Below are 19648 nucleotides of genomic sequence, written 5' to 3'. Positions count from 1 at the left end.
CACACCAACGGACCCATCGTTTCCAGGCTGATCGATATGCCGATCTAGTCCGGGGGCCCAGGCCAGGGCGAGAAGGTTCTGAGCTGAGTCCGAAAGGACTCTATCAGGGGATGCGATCCTGAAACCAACCATGCGAGAAGCGTAAGGTTGTCCTCCTGAATCAGGGGGTGAAGCTCCCCGTTCGGACCGGTGAGAAGGTGAGGAAACTGCGGCAGCAGTCTGGGAAAATCTACAGCCATCTCCAGTAGTAGTGGGAACCATGGTTGGGTCGGCCACCATGGTGCAACCAAAACCACGTCTGCCCCCAGGTTGGCTATCCGTAGGAGAAGTCTGGAGATTAACTGGAGAATTGAGGCAGTTGATGATTGAGTCGGGAGGCGAAGAGATCGAAGGATATCGGTCCCCAAAGCTTCTGCAAGAGAAGAAACGTTGACCGATCCAGTCTCCAATCGCTGGAGTCGCGAAGGTAGCGGGAGTTCCAATCGGCTACCGAGTTGCAGACTCCGCTATAGGGGTAATGCCGTGGTTTAGACAAAAATGCCAGAAGTCTTTTGCAATATATGCCAAAGTTCTGGACTTGGTGCCCCCCAGGCGGTTGACGTACTGCACCGCTGCCACATTGTCCATGCGAAAAAGAATACAACATGTGGGAGTATGAGGCAAGAAACTCTTGACAGCGAACAGGGCTGCTAGCAGTTCTAGTGCATTGATATGCAGAGAAGTCTCCGCAGGGGACCAAGTTCCCCCTGTGGAAGCTGCGCCGTATCGGGCGCCCCAGCCCAGGCGACTGGCGTCCGACTCTATGACGATGTCCGGGCTGGGGCTGAAGATGGTTCTGCCGTTCCACTCGACGGCATGATGAAGCCACCATCGTAGTTCCTCGGTGGTTTCTTGGCAAAGAGGGATCTCGTCCGAATACCTGAGGCCCTGGCGCAGGTGCATAATTTTGAGCCTCTGAAGGGCTCTGTAGTGCAATGGGGCCGGAAAAATGGCTTGGATAGAGGCCGCAAGAAGGCCTACTAGGCGTGCTAGCGTACGTAGGGAAAGGTATCCTCTGCGTAGTGCTGATCGAATTTCCTTGCGGATAACCGTGAGTTTGGTTTTGGGAAGACTGAGGGTGGATAGGACAGTGTCCACCGTAAACCCTAAAAACTCCATCTGTTGAGATGGGATTAAAACTGATTTGTCGTGATTGATCACAAAGCCCAGTTTCTGGATAAGGGATATTGTCCAGGACATGTGAAGAAGAGCTAGGTTCTTGGAATAGGCCATAATGAGGATGTCGTCGAGATAGATAATCAGACGTACTCCCCTGCTCCTCAGAGCTGCCACCACTGGTTTCATTATCTTGGTGAAACACCATGGGGCGGACGACAGGCCGAAAGGTAGGCAAGTAAATTGCCATACCCTGCCCTTCCATGGGAATCTCAGCAAATGTTGGGATTCTGGATGTATGGGGACCGTAAGGTATGCGTCCTTTAGATCTATTTTCACGAGCCAGTCTCCTGGTTGGAGAAGGTCCCGAAGGAAGTGAATTCCTTCCATCTTGAAGTGACGGTATTGGACGTGTTGATTTAGACCCCGGAGGTTGATTACTGGATGGTAACCTCCCCCTTTTTTGTGCACTAGGAATAGGTTGCTCATGAAACCTGGGGAAGAAGGGTCCACTTCTACAATTGCCTGCTTGGTAGTCAGGTCCTGTATCTCCTTGTCTATGAGGAGGTTGTTTTGTTTTGAAAATTGGATGGGGGAAGGAATGATGTTGAGAGGTGGAGGAGTTAGTATGTCTATCACGAACCCCCCTACTGAGTTTAAAATCCATGCGTCTGCCGTAATCGCAGACCAGGCGTGGGTAAAAAATCTCAGACGACCCCCTACAGGAATCTGATCGTGTATGGTGTAAGGCATACTCACCAGTAGGAGGTCGGGATCGAGGGTAACCGCGTCCCCCGCGTCCGCGCCAGGGTCTGCCACGGGGAGGGAAAAAGGGTGCCGGTTGAGCCACCGGGGCGGTGTAGGATGGAGCCTGGTAGTGATACGGATTAGGGGTTCTACCCTGAGGCCTATAGAAGGTGGCACGGCCGGCAGAACGGCCTCTACTTCTGCCGGCCCTGTTGAAAACCTTATTGGTTCCTGTTCTCCTCAATGAGTTCTGGGCCTTGTCCAGGCTGGTGAATAGCCCTACAAATTTGTTTATGTCTTTGATGACCATGTCACCAAAGAGCATACCCTCGGCCGATGGGCCGGGTTCGGATTCCGCCAGATGTGAAAGCTGGGGATCTAAGCGCATGAGAATTGATCTGCGCCGTTCTACGGAACATGCCGTGTTGGCAGTGCCGGTCAGACATAGGGCTCTTTGTGCCCAACCCCTCAGTTGTGGGAGATCCACAGGTTGTCCGGAAGCGGCAGCTTGCTCGGACAAATTGAGGATCTTCGTAAGTGGCCCCATGAGGTCCAGAACACGGTCCTGTATTGATCGGAAAGAACGTTCAATACCTTTCTTTTGGAACTTCCCCGTTTTTAGGAGGTATTTGGTTAGGATCGGATCCACCTCCGGGGTGGCTACCACTTTTTTGGGTATTGAGGGTCTAGGACATTCAGCCCTCAATTTGTTACGTGCAGTCCTGTCTAAGGACTTCCTGGCCCACAATTCCACATATTGTGCCACATGTGGCAGGGGTGTCCATTCCCCCGAACGCGGATGGGTGATAGCGTCCGGGTGGAAAAAGGGTTCCCCAAGGGCGTCCAGAAGGACTTGGTCCTGTGTGGCAGGATTGGCGGCCGTGTCAGGCGCCGTGGCCCCAGCATCTTCTATATAAGATTCGGAATCTGAAACGTCTGATCCTTCAGAAGGATCAGCCGAATCTTCCTCCGAGGAATCATTGAATGAATCCGGTTTAGCCCTTCTAGTGGCTCTATACCCCTTTTGAGTCTCCCTGGGGTCCAGGGGTCGTGAAGTCTCGGATTGATGCTGGGGTTGGTAGACCGTGGTGGGGGCTACCTGCTGCAAACTATTTACTTCCCCTGCCGGGGAGTCATGCACCACCAGAGTGTGCTTCCTCTTGTGTGAGGATTTTCCCTTCTTAGAGGGTGGTTCACCGTTTTGGGGTGGTAATGATGGATTATTGGTGGATTGTACCGTCCAAGTGGATGGGGTGGTGGAGGCCAGTGCAGCCTGAATGGACATATGAATAATGTCCTGCAATTGAGGGGCACTCAGGAGATGAGAGGTGCCTGAGGGGTTTGTATCCCCATTGGGGTTTACTGGGTTAATTTCTGACATGGTATTAATACAGTGATGTCAGGATAATTGCACTGCTTGAGGATATGTTAATATCTTTAAAAGTATTAGGGAGGATATTGCCCTCTGGGTGTCAGGATAATTGCACTGATTGAGGGTATGTTAATGTCTCTTAAGAGGATTAGGGAAGGGTATTGCCCCCTGGAACAGAAGTTCCGGTTGAATGGGTATTGCAGAGTATTCTAATTGGTATAGTGGGTCTCTAGTTGATCCGTTTAGGGATGTTATACTTAATGATCTCCCACCGTAGGCTCCGTCCTATCCTCCCTTCCGTAGGCGCCGAATGGCGACGGAGGGGAGAGGAGCTTGGGATCTCCAGCGACCCGGGAACGAAGTCTCGCGAGACTTCGTCCGCTGGGCGCTGATTGGCCGATGGGCGCGAGGCGGAGGCCCCGCCCCCCGTACGCGCGCGTTGAGGAGGAAGAAGGTACCTCCTACAGAATGGCGGCGGTCGGGTGAAGCGTGTGACAGTGCAGGAGAGCGCACAGCAACAACAGGTGAAGAGAGGAGGGAGATATCCCCCCGATCTACAGCGTGGCACAGCGCAGTACAAACCAATGTAAAAAATGTGACAAAATATATTGGGAAAAAAGAGAGACAGAAATAAAGATGTATATCTACTAGGACATATATATATATATATAAGTAGAGGTATTGCCGTAAGTACTGAACTCTAATGCCGCGTACACACCATCACTTTATGTGATGAAAAAAAATGACGTTTTTAAAAACGTCACTTTAATTGACCGTGTGTGTGGGAAAACGTCGTTTTATGTCTTCTAAAAAACGACCAAAAAAAATTGAAGCATGCTTCAATTTTATGTGTCGTTTTTCAAAACGTCAACTTTTACTTCACAGAAATTGACCGTGTGTAGCAAAAACGTCGTTTAAAACAACGTTTTTTCACCCGCGCATGCCCAGAAGCTACTTATGAAGCGAGCTTCAATGGAAAAACGTGGTGGAACGTAACCTCGCTTTGCTAGAGCATTGTGAAAAAACGATGGTGTGTAGGCAACTTCGTCTTTGAAAATTGAAGTTTCAAAAACGTCATTTTTTACTTCACAGAAAATGTCGTTTTTTTTCATCACATAAAGTGATGGTGTGTACGGGGCATAAGAGTAGATATAGTCAGATAAAAGTAATAGGGGAAAACCCTACACTGCTTTGTATAGCATTGTTATCAGGAAATCAAATACTTATCTTATCTTGCGCTGCGAGCAGAAAGAAAGAGGAGGAACCACCACAGGCAGTCCCCTTTTATGGAGGTCTCTGTAGGGGCGTGGTTAGAGACTAGATGGACTGCTGGGGGTGGTAGTTGTTGTGAAAAGTTTTTTACATGGAAGTTTTAGAAATACATTCTGCTGTGAGCATTAATAAAGGAAGATAATGCATAAGATATGAGCCTCCTGTCTGATATATAATTTTTTATTACGCTGTTATTTCACTATCCTTTAGTATTGTGGGATACTCCACTCTTGTTTCAAGAGAAATTTTTGTGCTATGGCCCATAAGGACAGGGTCTATTTATTTTTTACGGGGAGGTGAATGTAGTACCCATGGTACTTCTGTACCGTGGCGGTGTATCCATAAAGGACACAAGAGCACCGCCCCCTCTCTCCTGCACCGCTCTATTACCATAGATGGTCTCTGCTGACACCCCCTATTCAGGTGCCTGGCTCATTTTCGGGTGCAGGGCACCTAAACTACAGTGGTGGGGGTGTTTTTTGGAAGCACCTGATTAGAGCCATAGGCTCTAATTAGGTCGCCCAAAACAGTGAACAGCGGGTGCCATGCTGGGCGTTCGCTGTTCACTCAGCTGTATGTTAGCAAAGCAAAGGAATTCGCTTTGCTAACACTGAACTGCCTCTCAGCCAATCAGGTTGCTGGGTCTGTTACCAGTCACCTGATTGCCTGAAACATCAGGCGCTGTGATTGGACGCCTGAGAGAGGATGGAAGAAGATATGGAGGACATGCAGGAGACCACCGCTGATCCGCTAAGAGACAGGTAAGTGCCGGGCAGCATCTGATGGGGCACAGTAATGACAATTGATGGGCACACTGGCAGCATCTGATGGGGCAAAGTAGCGGCAATTAATTGGCACAATGGCAGCATCTGATGGGGCACAGTAGCGGCAATTGATTGGCACACTGGCAGCATCTGATGCGGCACAGTAGCAGCAATTGATCGGAACACTGGCAGCATTTGGTGGGGTACATTAGCGGCAATTTATGGGCACACTGGCAGTATCTGATGGGGCACAGTAGCGGCAATTGATCGGCACACTAGTAGCATTTGATGGGGCACAGTAGCAGCAATTGATGGGCACACTGGCAGCATTTGATGGGTACAGTGGCTGCATTTGATGGCACAGTGGTGGCAATTTATGGGCACAATAGCTGCATTTGATGGGCACAGTGGCTGTAATTGATGTTTTTTTTTTCAGTTTGAATGCACCCCCCAAAAAAATTTGAGCACCAGCCGCCTCTGTTCTGTACCATGCTATCTGATGCAGATGATAGCATGGCATTGGCACCTGCTGCAGATTGGAAGTGCAGTGCGTTTTGAACGTGGTGCAGGAAACACATGGAGCGGAATGTGTCTCCCATACTGTGCTCTGGTGTGAACAGGCCCTAAAAGGGACCAGATAACATATTTTCATAGTGTTTACCTATATTTTAATATTTTGTTTTTTGACTAATATAAATAATTAAAATTGAAACACATTGTGGAAATAAAGTGTTACTTCACCTTTAAGGGAGTCTTCTATGATAAAAAAAACAATCTAAATACAATAACATTTTTACCAATGGAACTATTGTAACACTTTTCCTGTGTTTGTCTGGGCAAACCATGCACAAACTAATTAAAGAAAAATTGGGCCATGGCCCAAGCTAACAAATCAAGTATGATCTCTCATAACCTGTAAAAGAGAGATTTGAGAAGCACCTCCATCTATCTGAGCTCCAGTTCCTGGGAACCTTTTATACAGTACATCAGAAGATATTAACCTTTTTCCTCATTTAGCAAATGGCGTGTAACATAAAACATTACATAAGATGACCGGGAAGGTAAGAATACTATAATATAAAACAATAAAGATAAAGATAGAGAGAATAACCCTTTAGTGGTTAAAACCAAACAGAGGCTTCCTTCTTCTGTTCCCAGCTGCCCCACCTTCCTCCCTGGAGCTCCCTTCATTGTGTATTTTCTGCTTTAGGCAGGCCATACACAGTTTGATGAGCAGGCTGAATGCACCAATTTGATTGATCGATTAACTTGGGAACATCCAGCCTGCAAGATTCTACTGCAATTATCGCTAGCAGCTGCTATAGCCGCCAGTGGCGTAGCGTGGGGGGTGCGAGGGGGGCCACCGCCCTGGGCGCAAAATTTAGAGGGGCGCTGTCATGAGTGCGGAGAGGAGGGAGCGCCAACAACAAATGGGACATAGGAACATATGCATGATGTCACCACTCCAGGCTTTAAAAGTCATTATCAAGCACGCTCTCCTCTTCCCTACAGCCACCGCTGTCTCACACAGTGGATCATGTGACCAGACTGGAGCTAGCTGAAAATAGGTAAGTTCATGGGTCAGGGGGCGCAAATTACTTGCCTCGCCCCAGGAGCTGACAACCCACACTACGCCACTGATAGCCGCTAGCAATATTCACCCTGATTCACCTGTCAACACTACCTGTTTCAATGGGGGAATTGTACGAATTATAAAATTCATACAAATTTCATAAGAAATTGGCACAGTGTATGGCAAACCTTATTCAAAAGCCCTGCTCCAGGCAGCAAAAGAAAAAACAAAAACATGGAGTGGACTATGCCCCTACACTCCAAGGGTAAAATCTAGGGGTAGAGGAATATTACATTTTCATACTTACCTTATTCCTTGCTCCAGAAGACTCCCTCCATCTGTGCCATCAGTACCCCAAAGCCTTTTCCCTAAGGCACTCTGGCTGGCCAGCAGACACAATCTGAGGCCATAAAGTATAATGCAGGGCTCGCCCTCAAGCCAGACCGCTGGAGAAAAGAGACAAGTGCTGGTGGCTGAGGTAACATGGAATAATTTAAAGCGGAGTTCCACCCAAAAGCGTAAGTTCCACTTTAAGCACTCCTCACCCCCTTAGATGCCATATTTGCCATGTCATTTTCTTGGGGGAAGCAAGTACCTCGTTTGGATAGTACCTTCTCCCACTTCCGCTCCGGCCACCTAGGCGGCTCAAGCGGAAGTTCTCTTCTCCCCCTCCCTCCGTGGGGTCCCAGAAGATTGTCCGGCCATTGGGGAGGCACAGCACAACTCGTGCATTACCCGTGTGTGAAACCACAAGCTGTCACAGCCGGGTGCCCACACTTGCAATGTTGGCGCTGGGAAGAGAGATGAGGGTTCAGGCGGCCATGTCACTGGATTGTGGGACAGGTGACACACTTTTTGTAGCTGCTGACTTTTAATAAACTCAAAAGCGTCTGGAACTCCATTTGAGGTATAACAGCATTTTCCTCTACTCCTTAGTATTGAAGCCTTGCGGGAAGGGGGGTAATTTATTATTTATAAATTCTGTCTGATAACTTTAACCATTTGCTTACTGGGCACATATGCCCCCTTCCTGCCCAGGCGAAATTTCAGCTTTCAGCACTGTCACACTTTGAATGACAGTTGCGTGGTCGTGCAACGTGGCCAGTGCCGGCCCAAGACATTGTGCTGCCTGGTACCAAGAATGAAATGCTGCCCCCCCCAAAAAAATTAGTGCTGCCTGGTACAATGGTACCATCGGGTCCCATGGTAGGGCCGGCCCTGGACGTGGCTCCCAAACAAAATTGACGTCCTTTTTTTCCCACAAATAGAGCTTACTTTTGGTGGTATTTGATCACCTCTGAGGTTTTTATTTTTTGCGCTATTAACAAAAATAGAGCGACAATTTTGAAAAAAACAATATTTTTTACTTTTTTGCTATAATAAATATCCAATTTGTTTTTAAAAATAATAATATTTTTTTCTCAGTTAAGGCTGATACGTATTCTTCTACATATTTTTGGTAAAAAAAAAAATCGCAATAAGCGTTTATTGATTGGTTTGCGTAAACGTTATAGTGCCTACAAAATATGGGCTAGAATTATGACATTTTTTTTTATCATTATTTTTTTTACTAGTAATAGCGGCGATCTGCGATTTTTGTCAGGACTGCGATATTACGGCCAATACATACACTTTTGACACATTTTTGGGACCATTCACATTTATACATGGAACAGTGCTATAAATATGCACTGATTATTGTATAAATGTGACTGTCAGGGAAGGGGTTAACACTAGGGGGTGAGGAAGGGGTTAAATGTGTACCCTGGGAGTGATTCTTACTGTGGGGGGAGGGGACGGACTGGGGGAGGTGACCGATGGTTGTCCCTATGTACAAGGGACACACCATCGGTCTCCTCTCCTTGACAGCACGTGGATCTCTGTGTTTACACACAGAGATCCACGTCTCTGGCTCTGTGACTGCCGATCGCACGCCCCCGGCGTATATTGACGGCCTCCTGGCATTTTAGAGCCACCTTGTGGCCGTAAAAAAGTCAATATGTGGATGGGAAGTGGTTAAATATCATTTTTTTTCTAGATGTCTTTGAATGATATTGGACATTTTGGGGACTTACATGCAGTGTATGTATAAAACAGCTGCTGCTGCCACTGCTACTCAATATGCACAAAGGAATAATGGTTAGCATTTCTGTATTGCGGCACAAAAACAAGGAGCTATCTGCATAGAGTTTGCATGTTCTCCCTGTTCTTGTGTGGGTTTCCTTCATACCATCCAAAGAAAAACATGCTGGTAAGTAAATTGCCTATGTATGATATGTGCATTCCCAAGATGGCTGCCTCACCATCTGCTCCAGTAACAGATAAAGTGCTTTAAGTCATTATAGAAATATAAATTAACAATAATATGCACATTATAATACTATGCTGACTTTTGGCTAGAAATAGATCAAAATGACAAAAGGTGATAACTCAAGCCTCAAGGTAGTATCTTTAACCACTTGCCGACCGCCGCATGTATAGCAGAATGGCACGGCTGAGCAAAGGCACGTCCCTCTGAATTTGCTGACGGGAGGGCACGTCCGCCCCCGGCACGTGCTCGCGGGTCCCAAAGACTCGATGTCCACCGGGTGCCCGCGATCGTCTCACGGAGCGGTAGAACGGGGAGATACCTAAGTAAACATTGCATTTTCCTGTTCTGCCTAGTGACAAGGACAGTGATCTACTACTCCCTGTAATTGGGAGCAGAGATCAATGTCATGTCACTCGTAGCCCAGCCCCCCCCACAGTTAGAATCACTCCCTAGGACACACTTAACCCCTTCCTCGCACCCTATTGGTTAACCCCTTCCATGCCAGTGTCATTTACACAGTAACAGTGCATTTTTATAGAACCGATCGCTGTATAAATGACAATGGTCTCAAAATAGCATCAAAAGTGTCAGATGAGTACACCATAATGTCGTAGTCACGATACAAATCGCAGATTGCCGCCATTACTAGTAAAAAAAAAATATTAATAAAAATACTATAAATCTATCCCCTATTTTGTAGACGCTATAACTTTTGCGCAAACCAATCAATATACGCTTATTGCAATTTGTTTTACCAATAATATGTAGAAGAATACATATCGGCCTAAACTGAGGAAAAAATAAATAAATTTATATATATATTTTGGGTATATTTATTATAGCAAAAAGTAAAAAAAAATCCTTTTTTTTTTCAAAATTGTTGCTCTTTTTTTGTTTATAGCGCAAAAAAATAAAAACCGCAGAGGTGATCAAATACCACCAAAAGAAAGCTCTATTTGTGGGAAAAAAATATGTAAATTTTGTTTGGGTGCCACATTGCACGACCGCACAATTGTCAGTTAAAGCGACGCAGTGCCAAATCGCAAAAAATGGCCTGGTCATTGGGCAGCCAAATCCTTTGGGGCTGAAGTGGTTAAAATGTATTTCACACCTCTAAAGTCTGTAAAATCAATAGTTTTTTTCTCCAAAATGAAAACAATTCATAATAAAAATATGATTTTTCATTTTCCATAATGACATTATAATGTTAGAACTTTTCAAGTCAATAATCACTTTACACTCGTTATACCAGCAGAGGGCAGCATATGATCACTGTGCAACCACAGACAACGCATTCTTGTCAATAGGCCTTCCTAAACCGCTATTGCGCCATTCACAATAGGCACTGAGCTGTCACTTCAGACGTAAAAGCAGTTGTTACAGTCTCTATATATTTATATAAGTTGTAGATGACTGGAACTCTCATTCAGATGAATTAGGATTGATTAGGATTGATACAAGCATACAGTGAGGAAAATAAGTATTTGAACACCCTGCTATTTTGCAAGTTCTCCCACTTGGAAATCATGGAGGGGTCTGAAATTGTTATCGTAGGTGCATGTCCACTGTGAGAGACATAATCAAAAAAAAAAAATCCAGAAATCACAATGTATGATTTTTTTTACTATTTATTTGTATGATACAGCTGCAAATAAGTATTTGAACACCTGAGAAAATCAATGTTAATATTTGGTTCAGTAGCCCTTGTTTGCAATTACAGAGGTCAAACGTTTCTTGTAGTTTTTCACCAGGTTTGCACACACTGGAGGAGGGATTTTGGCCCACTCCTCCACACAGATCTTCTCTAGATCAGTCAGGTTTCTGGGCTGTCGCTGAGAAACACGGAGTTTGAGCTCCCTCCAAAGATTCTCTATTGGGTTTTAGGTCTGGAGACTGGCTAGGCCACGCCAGAACCTTGATATGCTTCTTACAGAGCCACTCCTTGGTTATCCTGGCTGTGTGCTTCGGGTCATTGTCATGTTGGAAGACCCAGCCTCGACCCATCTTCAAAGCTCTAACTGAGGGAAGGAGGTTGTTGCCCAAAATCTCGCAATACATGGCCCCGGTCATCCTCTCCTTAATACAGTGCAGTTGCCCTGTCCCATGTGCAGAAAAACACCCCCAAAGCATGATGCTACCACCCCCATGCTTCACAGTAGGGATGGTGTTCTTGGGATGGTACTCATCATTCTTCTTCCTCCAAACACGGTTAGTGAAATTATGACCAAAAAGTTCTATTTTGGTCTCATCTGACCACATGACTTTCTCCCATGACTCCTCTGGATCATCCAAATGGTCATTGGCAAACTTAAGACGGGCCTTGACATGTGCTGGTTTAAGCAGGGGAACCTTCCGTGCCATGCATGATTTCAAACCATGACGTCTTAGGCCCCGTACACACGACCAGTTTCCTCGGCAGAATTCAGCTTCCGACCGAGTTTCTGGCTGAATTCTGCCGAGGAAACTGGTCGTGTGTACACTTTCAGCCGAGGAAGCCGACGAGGAGCTCGGCGAGGAAATAGAGAACATGTTCTCTATTTCCTCGTTGTTCTATGGGAGCTCTCGTCCCGCCGAGCTCCTCGGCGGCTTCAGTGCTGAACTGGCCGAGGAACTCGATGTGTTTGGCACGTCGAGTTCCTCGGCCGTGTGTACGAGGCTTCAGTGTATTACCAACAGTAACCTTGGAAACGGTGGTCCCAGCTCTTTTCAGGTCATTGACCAGCTCCTCCCGTGTAGTCCTGGGCTGATTTCTCACCTTTCTTAGGATCATTGAGACCCCACGAGGTGAGATTTTGCATGGAGCCCCAGTCCGAGGGAGATTGACAGTCATGTTTAGCTTCTTCCATTTTCTAATGATTGCTCCAACAGTGGACCTTTTTTCACCAAGCTGCTTGGCAATTTCCCTGTAGCCCTTTCCAGCCTTGTGGAGGTGTACAATTTTGTCTCTAGTGTCTTTGGACAGCTCTTTGGTCTTGGCCATGTTAGTAGTTGGATTCTTACTGATTGTATGGGGTGGACAGGTGTCTTTATGCAGCTAATGACCTCAAACAGGTGCATCTAATTTAGGATAATAAATAGAGTGGAGGTGGACATTTTAAAGGCAGACTAAGGCTTCTTTCACACTATGGATTGTATGTCCGTTTTATATTATCCGTATTACACCTATTAACGGACGTTTATTAACGGATTTAATAACGGATACATACGGATAAATATTTTACCATTCTTCCTTTATTGAAAACGGATAATGTTTATCCGTATATATCCGTATACATCCGTTATATCATTCCTTTCTAACGTCCGTTAATAAAAAACATTTCACCCTTTCTTGAAGTTCAGCTCCAGAAGTCGTATGGATATTCAGGGGAACCCCGCCGTCAATTTAAAACAAAAATGACGTGCGGTTCCCGGTAAATATCCATAACCAGACCCTTCAGGTCTGGTATGGATATTCAGGGGAACCCCGCCGTCAATTTAAAACAAAAATGACGTGCGGTTCCCCCTAAATATCCATAACCAGACCCATTATCCGAGCACGTTGACCTGGCCGGCCGCAGAAAAGAGGGGGGGACAGAGTGCGGCCCCCCCTCTCTCCTGAACCGCACCAGGCCACATGCCCTCAACATGGGGAGGATGTCCCCATGTTGATGGGGACAAGGGTCTCATCCCCACAACCCTTGCCCGGTGGTTGTGGGGGTATGCGGGCGAGAGGTTTATCAGAATCTGGAAGACCCCTTTAACAAAGGGGACCCCCAGATCCTGACCCCCCCCTGTGTGAAATGGTAATGGGGTACACTGTACCTCTACCATTTCACGAAGGAAGTAAAAAGTATTGTAAAAAAAACACACTGACACAAAAGAATAAAGTCCTTTATTAAAAAAAAAAAAAAAAATCCAGCGCTGAAAAATCCACTCGTTCCCGGCTTCCTGCGTTGTCCTGATCCAGCGACGGGTGCGGGTGATCTCCCGCGATGAGAAGATCCAGCGTCGGGTGATCTCCGCTCCAGCGATGTGAAGATCCATCCATCCGGCGCAGCAGCATCCCGGACCTCCTCTCACCGCTGGGCACAGCCCAGCGAATGAGCGGCTGAAGCTGTGACATTTCTTATATAGAGGAGGCAGAGCCACCCGTCACGTGACCCTGCCCCCTCTGACGTACCTCTGCTACGTCACTGGGGAAGACCAAGAAGAGGAAAGACCTTTCCTCTTCTTGGTCTTCCCCAGTGACGTAGCAGAGGCTGTGCCCAGCGGTGAGAGGAGGTCCGGGATGCTGCTGCGCCGGATGGATGGATCTTCACATCGCTGGAGCGGAGATCACCCGACGCTGGATCTTCTCATCGCGGGAGATCACCCGCACCCGTCGCTGGATCAGGACAACGCAGGACAAAGGACTTTATTCTTTTGTGTCAGTGTGTTTTTTTTACAATACTTTTTACTTCCTTCGTGAAATGGTAGAGGTACAGTGTACCCCATTACCATTTCACACAGGGGGGGGTCAGGATCTGGGGGTCCCCTTTGTTAAAGGGGTCTTCCAGATTCTGATAAACCTCCCGCCCGCATACCCCCACAACCACCGGGCAAGGGTTGTGGGGATGAGACCCTTGTCCCCATCAACATGGGGACATCCTCCCCATGTTGAGGGCATGTGGCCTGGTGCGGTTCAGGAGAGAGGGGGGGCCGCACTCTGTCCCCCCCTCTTTCCTGCGGCCGGCCAGGTCAACGTGCTCGGATAATGGGTCTGGTTATGGATATTTAGGGGGAACCGCACGTCATTTTTGTTTTAAATTGACGGCGGGGTTCCCCTGAATATCCATACCAGACCTGAAGGGTCTGGTTATGGATATTTACCGGGAACCGCACGTCACTTTTGTTTTAAATTGACGGCGGGGTTCCCCTGAATATCCATACCAGACCTGAAGGGTCTGGTTTTGGATATTTACCGGGAACCGCACGTCATTTTTGTTTTAAATTGACAGCGGGGTTCCCCTGAATATCCATGCTCAGTAAAATTAACGTCCGTTAACATAACGGACATTTACGGAGGCATTTACTAACGTCCATGTGCCATAGACTTCAATGTTAAAATATAACGGACGTTAATATATCCGTTACTTGCAACGGACAAAAAATTGACAAAAAATAGTGCAAGACCCGTCACATATTCCGTTATAACTAACGTCCGTATGTTATAACGGACTATTACGGATCTTTACGGAACATAAAAAAATCCCATAGACTTTAATGATATTTTATAAAGGACGTATAACTTCCGTTTTTTAACATTATCTGACGGATTTTAAAACGGATTATTAAAACGGATTTATTTTGTAGTGTGAAAAGGGCCTAACAGGTCTTTGAGGGTCAGAATTCTAGCTGATAGACAGGTGTTCAAATACTTATTTGCAGCTGTATCATACAAATAAATAGTTAAAAAATCATAAATTGTGATTTCTGGAATTTTTTTTTTTGATTATGTCTCTCACAGTGGACATGCACCTACGATGACAATTTCAGACCCCTCCATGATTTCCAAGTGGGAGAACTTGCAAAATAGCAGGGTGTTCAAATACTTATTTTCCTCACTGTAGATATCATTGAGCTTGGAGATGACTTCGTGTGCATTTTCTGACAGCTGTTATGTATGTGCAGCTGCCTGACAGTTCTGTTCATCCAAAAAGATGAATAGGGACTGTCACATCTGCTTTAAAAGTAAACTTTCAAGAGAACATCACCATGAACACCTCATAGATCTTCAGTCCATCATGTTGATGGACATTATAATATTTATATATATCTAATGAAGGAAATGTGGAAGTTTCTAGTAATTTTTTTACTTTATTTTGTATTCAATAAAGAATTAACTCAAGCTGTACACAACCCAGTAGTAATTTAGTAGCGGGGGGGGGGGGGGGAAACAGCCCCGCTAGCTGGCGAATAGAGCCGCAAAATTGGCGATAAAAAAAATAGCGGCGTTTTACCGCCGACGCACCTCCCGCCCCAGTGTGAAAGGGGCCTTAAAATGGTTGTAAAACTCAGTCATGGAATCTGAGCAAAGTACATATATCTGTAGAGTTTACTTATCTTTCTCCAAAGCTCTAAGTGTCGTTTCTCTCTGGTGCTTCGTTATTCTGTTATTAGTCACTTCTGAGAAGTTTTCCTGACACATGAGATAAATTTGTGTCGGGAGGGAGGGTTTCATCTCTGTGTATCATCTGAGGGTACTCACTTTTAACTGGGTATATGTGAGGGTTTACAACCACTTTAAGTGGTGTTCCTTCTAATTGCTTCTAATTATTGAAATTGATCCAGAAATTTGGATGACATTAGACATCCAGGTGTCCTGAGCTGACTTTGAATTTGTATTTAAATGTATTTTTGTTAGGACATTTATTCAAGAATACAATACATTAAGGGACCTCACTGAAACTTATCTTCCACCTTGTGTTGTGCAAATCCCTTCACCAACATTCCAATACTCTCACATTGTGATTTGACCCAATAAACATCAGGTCCCATGTGCTCTCCCCTTTAAGAAGGGAGTGCTGTTCCCCTCTGCTTGGTCCAGATGTCTTTCAATCCCCCTTCATCCTCAGCAATCCTTCAGTTATTTTGAACGCTAAAAAAGAAAGGTATAGATTAGATAGTGCTCTCCACATGCCAAATACTATTTTTTATTTTAAATGAAACCAACAACATAAAACTTAACTTAAAATGTGCACAAAATGTGGTGCACAAAATGTGGTGCACAACAGTTTACATGTACAGTATGTCAATGGGAAATGTCTCAAGCAAGATGGTGGCCCGCTAACTTCCTGTTTTACGGCATGACATCATCAGCTCCTCCCAACGTGTTGCATCACAGAATCACGTGACTTCCTCAGCGGTTGAGTAGCAAGAAATAGTGACGGACATTCACTTTATAATTGAAGAACTTTTTCATTATTATGGACACATTTTGTTATTTAACATTTTTCCCAAAAAATTTAGACACTTTGTATAATTTATTGTTTCTACATAAATAATACTGTGCAGCACTGTTTTCTATATGATTTTGGTTGACACATGTTTGAACACATAGAGTGTGGCATATAACTATATGCATATATACTGTATAGTACATTCAAGTTGGTGCATTGCATTCAAGTTGGTTTAGAGAACATAGAGTGAAATTAGAACAGAAAAGAAAGATGAGAGGAGTTGGTGTCGGTGAGGAAATTGAGGAGAGTAAGACTACAACTGGGCACCAAGTTGCCCTGCTGCCCACCAGGTACTGTGCCCTGCTACCCCTCATGTAATGTGTCTGGTACCTCTCCCATGTAATGCACCCTGTTTCCCCCATGTAATCGGATCTGCTGCTCTCCAGGTAATTTGCACTCCTGCCCCCCAGTGGCCAAGGCAATACATCCTGATTGTGTGTCTGATCTCTGTCCCAGGGGCTACCTGACTATCATGCTGAGCTCACCTTTATCTTTGTGAGTGCTTTTTTATATTTTATATTTTAAAATTACACTTTACATGCTACACTATAGTTGTTGCGCTTCTCTCCCCCTCCCCACAGTGGTTTCAGTTCAAGGGGTTGGTGCGCTGTGATTATTCTAGGTGTTCCCACCTTTGATCTTTTTTTGCTTGATTGTTGTATTCTTGTACAGTGAGATCATTGAGATATAATATACTGTATTTAAGACCACATTTAGTTTTACTTAGTGGTTTCTTTATGTGCTTACTGAATTGCTTAAAGCGTTTGTTAACCCCAAGAAAATAAAATAGATTTTCTGGTACCTTAAAGCAGAATAAACAGCACAGTGCTTGTGCTGTGTAATTTGTCCCCCTCTAAACTATTGTTGTGGAAATTTCAAGATGTATTTAATATTTATTGTCATAGTGTCACCCAGTGTTAGTACTTCCGCAACCCGCTCTAAAGAGCTGACTGGGGCAGTCTGAGACTGGTTGAATCCCGTCTGGTAGTGGCAAATGTCTTGAGGTTGGAGTGTGATGTTTGCGGCGTGGGGATATGTCCGCCGACAAGGGGCCCTCTGTGCATTAGAGCGGACGATCGTTGAGGAGGGGATATGCTCGCTCCGCAAGAACATTAGTGGTTATAGGCGGATGTGCGCTCTTGTCTCTACTGTGTCTGATCAGCATGGTCGGGATTCTAGCGCGCGCCTGCAGATAGCCTTCATTCCACCTACAATAATAGTACAATCTGAATATGCGCTATTCTACGGAATGGCGCAAAATAAGGATTGCTATCAGCGGTAATGTGAGAGCTTCTGAGCGTTTTCAGAGTCAGGGGGGCGTCCATGTTTTAAAGCAATACTGCTTCGTTTCTAGGAGCATACATGCTTTCCCTGCCCGGATACGCCCAGAAGACTTTAGCCAGCATTGAATTGTGTTCATGTATTGTATTCATGTATTGTATTGGACATCCTGTTAGAGGGATGCCCTTATATGGTGTTTCCTGTGTGGAGGGGAGATCCTGTGATGGCCCCTCCAATGGAGGACGTGATTGGCTGTTGCAGCTATCACTTCCTGTTTGAGATCTTTTGATATAATAAAAGAACGAGGGACACTCCCGGCAGGCAGTCATGCTGGGGAGCTGAGGTGAGAACATAACAGTCTGGTGATGTTTCTGTACTTGAATGAATGGGAAATCGAAAGAATGGTGAGTGAACTTTTTGTTAAGATGCATTATATCATTGAGACAAAATGTGTTACTATTAGAGCCGGTTCACACTGGGGCGGCACGACTTCGGGGGCGACTCGGCAAGGCGTCCTGAAGACGACTTCAGAGGCGACTTGCAAAATGACTTTTGTATAGAAGTCAATGCAAGTTGCCCAGAGTTGCCCCCAAAGTCGTACAAGAACCTTTTTCTAAGTCGGAGCGACTTGCGTCGCTCCTATTAGAACGGTTCTGGTGAATAGAATGGGACGCGACTTTTCAGGCGGCTGAGTCACCTGACGAGTCGCCCCAGTGTGAACCGGCTCTTAGAGACACGATATCTGGCTGTATGCTCCGAAAACAAAAAACAAAAAATACACAGCGCGCAGAGGTCAAGTGGATTACACTTTATAGCAGGGGTCCTCAAACTACGGCCCGCGGGCCACATGTGGCCCGCGGAGGACTTTAAACCGGCCCGCCCGTCCCTGACAGGCAATGCCGGCCGGTTACACCGCAATCCGGCTGTGTCACGGAGATCTCCGTGACACAGCGCCGTTAACAGTTCGGGCGCGCTGTGATAAATGTCCCGCCCTCCTCCTCCTAGAAGACTAGCTCGTGTGATAGAGCCAGTGTGCTGTCTGTCACACAAGTTTGTCTAGGAGGGCGGGACATTTATCAGCGCGCCAGAACTGTTACAGTGTGGAAGCATACAGCCGGATAGACCGTGACACAGCACAGTAAGGAGGCTTACAATGGGGGGGGGGGCTGACTTGTGATGATGGATGATGAGCTGGTGGTGGTTGAGGGATGCGGGATGGGGAGCTGGTGGTGGTTGAGGGATGATGGATGAGGGATGGGGAGCTGGTGGTGGTTGAGGGATGATGGATGAGGGATGGGGAGCTGGTGGTGGTTGATGGATGAGGGATGGGGAGCCGGTGGTGGTTGATGGATGAGGGATGGGGAGCTGGTGGTGGTTGATGGATGAGGGATGGGGAGCTGGTGGTGGTTAATTGATGAGGGATGGGGAGCTGATGGTGGTTAATGGATGAGGGATGGGGAGCTGGTGGTGGTTGATGGATGAGGGATGGGGAGCTGGTGGTGGTTGATGGATGAGGGATGGGGAGCTGGTGGTGGTTAATTGATGAGGGATGGGGAGCTGATGGTGGTTAATGGATGAGGGATGGGGAGCTGGTGGTGGTTGAGGGATGAGGGATGGGGAGCTGGTGGTGGTTGATGGATGAGGGATGGGGAGCTGGTGGTGGTTGAGGGATGAGGGATGGGGAGCTGGTGGTGGTTGAGGGATGAGAGATGGGGAGCTGGGGGTGGTTGATGGATGAGGGATGGGGAGCTGGTGGTGGTTGATGGATGAGGGATGGGGAGCTGGTGGTGGTTGATGGATGAGGGATGGGGAGCTGGTGGTGGGTGAGGGATGATGATGATAATGGACGATGATGATGATGATGACGATGAGGGATGATGATGATGGGGAGCTGGTGGTGGTTGATGGATGGGGAGCTGGTGGTGGTTGATGGATGAGGGATGGGGAGCTGGTGGTGGTTAATGGATGAGGGATGGGGAGCTGGTGGTGGTTAATGGATGAGGGATGGGGAGCTGGTGGTGGTTGATGGATGAGGGATGGGGAGCTGGTGGTGGTTGAGGGATGGGGAGCTGGTGGTGGTTGAGGGATGAGGGATGGGGAGCTGGTGGTGGTTGATGGATGAGGGATGGGGAGCTGGTGGTGGTTGATGGATGAGGGATGGGGAGCTGGTGGTGGTTGATGGATGAGGGATGGGGA

Source organism: Rana temporaria, chromosome 1 (assembly GCF_905171775.1).
Source record: "Rana temporaria chromosome 1, aRanTem1.1, whole genome shotgun sequence".
Classification (NCBI taxonomy): Eukaryota; Metazoa; Chordata; class Amphibia; order Anura; family Ranidae; genus Rana; species Rana temporaria.
Note: the sequence above shows the minus strand (reverse complement) of the source record.